Source organism: Manis pentadactyla, chromosome 1, assembly GCF_030020395.1.
Source record: "Manis pentadactyla isolate mManPen7 chromosome 1, mManPen7.hap1, whole genome shotgun sequence".
Taxonomy (NCBI): Eukaryota; Metazoa; Chordata; class Mammalia; order Pholidota; family Manidae; genus Manis; species Manis pentadactyla.
Window position 1 is genome coordinate 197,806,179 of NC_080019.1, and position 4,702 is coordinate 197,810,880.

Here is a 4,702-nt window from a genome sequence, read left to right on the forward strand (position 1 = left end):
TATGGGGTTGAGGAGTGGATGAAGGAAAGGAAGAGAAATGCAGTCTCCTAGGTTTCCTTCTCTTCAATAATTTTTGCAGGATATGTTCCATATCTGTATCTTCAACAAATGAGTATCTATTCTCCCAACTGCCCCAAAATAAAATTCCCCCCAAAATAAAGCTCATCTAGCCTCAGAAAAGAAATGATTTCATATATACAGCAAAAACATATTTAGAACAATTAGAAAACTACATTTAGGGTCCGGGATTTAGGAGGAAACAAGTATACTCTGGTACTCAGAGAAATTTCCTGAAAGAAATTTAAGACTGAATTTTGGTTTCCCAGGTAATGGAAGACTGTGATTTGTGGCCCAGCTCTGCAAAGATCAGGTCATCTGCATTAAGGTATAGTTTCTCGGTAATGTGACAGAAAAGGGTTTGTAAGGTACAGGATAATATGAAACCAGGTTTTTCAAAGAACACTTTCTAGAACAATATTAACTCTTCAAAGTGGCATTACAAAGGGGCTTTGGGTCCCTGACAACCCACCACCAATATCATTCTGTTACAGCCCTGGTCTCCTGACCTATGTGCTCTTAAATTCATAATGAGCACTTTTCCTTTCATGACACCAATTACCCAGGGACCTGCCTGGGAAGGTACGAAGTGTAGCGAGTGATCAGGATTGGTGGTGGGCATGGGGGCTGGAAAAGGAGACCAAACATTCATGTTACCACGTAACAATACATGCTTCTTATGATTAGAAAAAGCATAAGGCTTCTAATTCGTAACTGTGGTTTCTTTTATTTCTCTTGGAAGAAGTATCAGGAAACTTCAAAGAACATTGAGGAAGAGGTAGAGACTCGGCTCCTTGAGAGCGAAGTGTGAGTTTTGGCAAAAAAAGGAACTTCTTGGTTTTAGTGGTAACTCTATCTCAGCCTGGATCAGAGCAAACATTCCTCTGACCAATTCCTACTTGGGACTGAGTGAGCCCGAACACCACAACTCTCTCCCTTCTGTTAGTGATTGTTTGACTCCCACTAAACTACACGAACTTTAAAATGTAGGTCCTTCTTAAAAACCCCTGGAAACACATCTCCCATCATGCTTTTATCACATTTTCAATTATTCAGTTATATTAAGGGCAGGAACATGTGATTTTAAAAGGGCTGGTGGTCAGGCACTCTGATGAGTAGGACATTCCTACTTTCACAGAAAAGCCGTTTAAACTAATACCACCCTCATCTCCCCAAAACAGAGACTCAGCCATATAAGATAGGCATGAAACTAACCTCTACACACACGAAGGCTATCATATTACAAAGCTCAAACTGTACACTATATTAACTACTACATTATGACCATTAAAGGTTAGAAATGGTAAGACAAAAGCCCCTCCTTTCTGAGTTGTTCTATAATTGAAATGATGAGAAAACAAAGTAAAAAATCTCACTCCCATTTCTTGGCCCCTTTTTAGAAGTGAAATCTTAACTTAGTCCAGAAGTACTTACATTTATTAAATATTTTAGAATCTTGGGATCAAGGGAAAGAGACCCAACCTTCATCTTGCCTCTAAATAGCCCTGGTATGCATTGTGGCCTGGGAGGGCCACAGGGTACCAGGACTTGGAATTCTGAAGGATACCTTCCAGTTTCCTGAGAGCCTTCTTGACAATTAAGTATGGTTCACTGCTAAGCTAAGTTTCTAGAACAGAGATGCCCAGTAAAATGTTGTGCCATCCAATAAGTAGCCACTGGCCACCTACTGAGTACCTGAAACATGGTTAGTGTGACTGAGCAACTGATTTTTTTTATTTTAATTAATTTTAGTGTTCATAGCTACATGCAGCCACTGGCTTCCATAGTGGACAGCACAGCTTTAGAATATGAAACTTTTAAAATAATCATTATATAGTATGAATATTTGAGTGTACTTTATTCAATCCCTATCTTGGTTCATTTCCCCCTAGAGCAGAAGTCTTGAGCATGAACTCCACAAGAAGAGAGTACAACAGCCAAAATAATAAGGTGAGCGTTCCACCCTGTGTCCTCTCAGGGCCACTGCCTGTCAGAGTTTCCAAAGCACTATAAGCCACGAAACATACACAAGTCTTCCCATGTGCATTTTCCAAGAACAGTACTAGATATAATTTCAAAGCATTCCAACCTGAAACAAACAAAGAAGACAAGTGTCTTCCCTCTCTTGCAGCCATGTAAATGACGTGTCCTTGTAGAAACTAGCCTAAGACCTAAGAAGGTTCAGAATGGAGCAAGAAGGAACATTAACTGAGGGTATGCTCTACAGAGAAGAGGTTAATATATGACACATACACCACATCACCCACCTCCTGCAATCACAGAACTCTTTCCAGATGATCCCAACATGGTCCCAAATCTTTCAAAACACAGAGCACCAGGGTTATCTGTCACTCACTATCTGATCAGAGTTGCCCCATGAGTTAACATAAGAAGTCATCACTTCTTTATGACACAGCTCCAAGTCTGTTCACGTTTAACATCGTGATGTCACCAGCACATATGCAAAGGTCAGAAGAACATAGAAATGGATGCAGAGCATCATGGCTCTGCATCACGGCTCTTTGCCTGTTTGGCATTTTGTGGCAGCAGGTTCACAGGGCTAAAAGACAAACTTTTATTTCACTTTACTTTTGTAATGTATATTGGTTTTAGAGGCAAGGTTGACATTCACCAGAAATTTTTTGGCACGAAATATACGGTCTTGATAATCTCAGAAAAAAAAGAAGTCTTCTTTTCCTAAAAAGCAAACATCAATAATCCACCATTGTCCCTGGGGTCATCCAGATGTTTGGGTATATGTCAGAGATGCCCACAGTGACCATGACTCCGATTGTCCTGAGCAAGTTATTCTGGCCCCTCTCTTGCATATTCCACTCAGCAAAAAAATTAACTGGACTCCCCCTCTCTGGGACAAGGCTTAGCATACTTTCTGATATGTCCCATCATCTACCCCCAGTGGTTCTTCAAAGTTTTCATCTGCCTACCCATCAGAGGGAAACCTGAGTGTCTTCATCAAGATTATCAGAGTCCCATGACGGTCTGTGCCCTGAATTTGAGTCGTCTTTACAGAGACGCTCCCTGAGCACTGATTAGAGGGCACTTCACCTCATCTGACTCAAGCTATGGAACCAAATTTGTAAAACATAAAGTTTCTCATGATTCCAATTCTATGAGCCTTATTTACAGAATTCTAAAATGTGATCTTAATTCCTCTGTGTTTTAATCTCCCAAGGAAGTTAAAAGGAAAATGAAATAACTAAGAAAATATTTTGTAAAAGAAATGCCACAGAAATTCAGGATATATCTTCATCTTTACATTTTTATACCTTTTAAAACTTATCTCAGAATATATTTGTGTGGTTTCCATAGCTTGTTGATTCCTCTAAGGGTTCCTGGCTGAGCAGAAGGTAAGCCAATAGTTATGAGAGCCCAGAATGTGGATTCCCAGAGGCCCAGGCTTCAGGCCTGGCCCTACCATTTACCAGCTATATAACCTTGGGCAACAGACTTTACGTTTCTATGCCTTCCTTTATTCCTATCAGTATATAAGAAGGTGATACAAAATTATATATAAATATGTAAGTGTATATATATGCGTATGTACTTATAAATAATGTACACACATATATATGCATATATATATATACATTGTCTTTGAAAATTTCATCTGTTTATGCTTATGAAAAAAATTTGTATGGTATCTAAACATAACATATAACTAACTAATGGCTCACTGAATATTACTTGACAGTGATAACAGCTTCCAGAAATTGCTATTTATCAATGTCCTTTCTTCTTCTCCGAGGACAATTCTCTCCAAAAGAAGGGAATATGGCTCTGTAAAAGGCAAGTAAATATCTTTGAGCAAACTTCCTGAAAACTGGGAGATCTACTAGCCATCCTGCAGACGACAAGGAGAACCTTGTATACACACTCACACACACAGAGTCAACAAACGTGTCATCAGTGACCACATTTCTCAGTTCTAATGCTATGACTTCTTGCCGAAAGGCAATGACTAATCTCATTTTCCAGTATTTGCAGCCAACAGCCTAGGAGTGATCAGAAACGGGAATCTTATCACCTAAAAGAGATGTGGCAAATCTCATATTTACTCCCTCTTCCCTTAACAATCTGAATTCATTTGATGTATCTGGATCCCCAGTAGAATCAGTAGATTAGAAATGGGGTTCATAACCCTAGTGATTGGGTTTTCACCATATTGTATGAGACATGCCTCCCTCAAACCTTGTTACAATGTCAGCTCTTTACCCCCAACATGAAAAATGTATACAGACATAGGGAGAGAACTTCTAAATGCAAGTATACTGCTGCCTAATAACAGATAAAAGAGGAAATGATTGTGAAAAAGAGATAAAGCACCTAACAGTATCCAGCACATCATAATTGCTCAAAAATATTTGCTTACCTGAGTAAGAACTCAAGATTCAAACAACTGAGAGCATATTAGTTCTGAAGGAATCACTGTGACAGCAAAAATTTGTATTCATGTAGCCCTTGCATTTTCAAGAAAAGGTTAAATTATGTTCAATATAATCTGTTTAAGAAGGCATACAGAAACATAGATTCAAAGTGGTATAAAATATGATTTAGAAAGAGTTCCATCAAAATGATTAACATAAAGTTATTGGTGTTTAAAGATAATTTGCAATTGTCTAGAATA

At 38.7% G+C, this 4,702-nt stretch overlaps 1 pseudogene; it reads left to right on the forward strand.

Moving 5' to 3' along the window:
• The first annotated feature begins 4,187 nt into the window (after positions 1-4,187).
• LOC118909574 (small nucleolar RNA U13) lies at positions 4,188-4,303 on the forward strand (annotated as a pseudogene).
• The last annotated feature ends 399 nt before the right edge of the window (positions 4,304-4,702 follow it).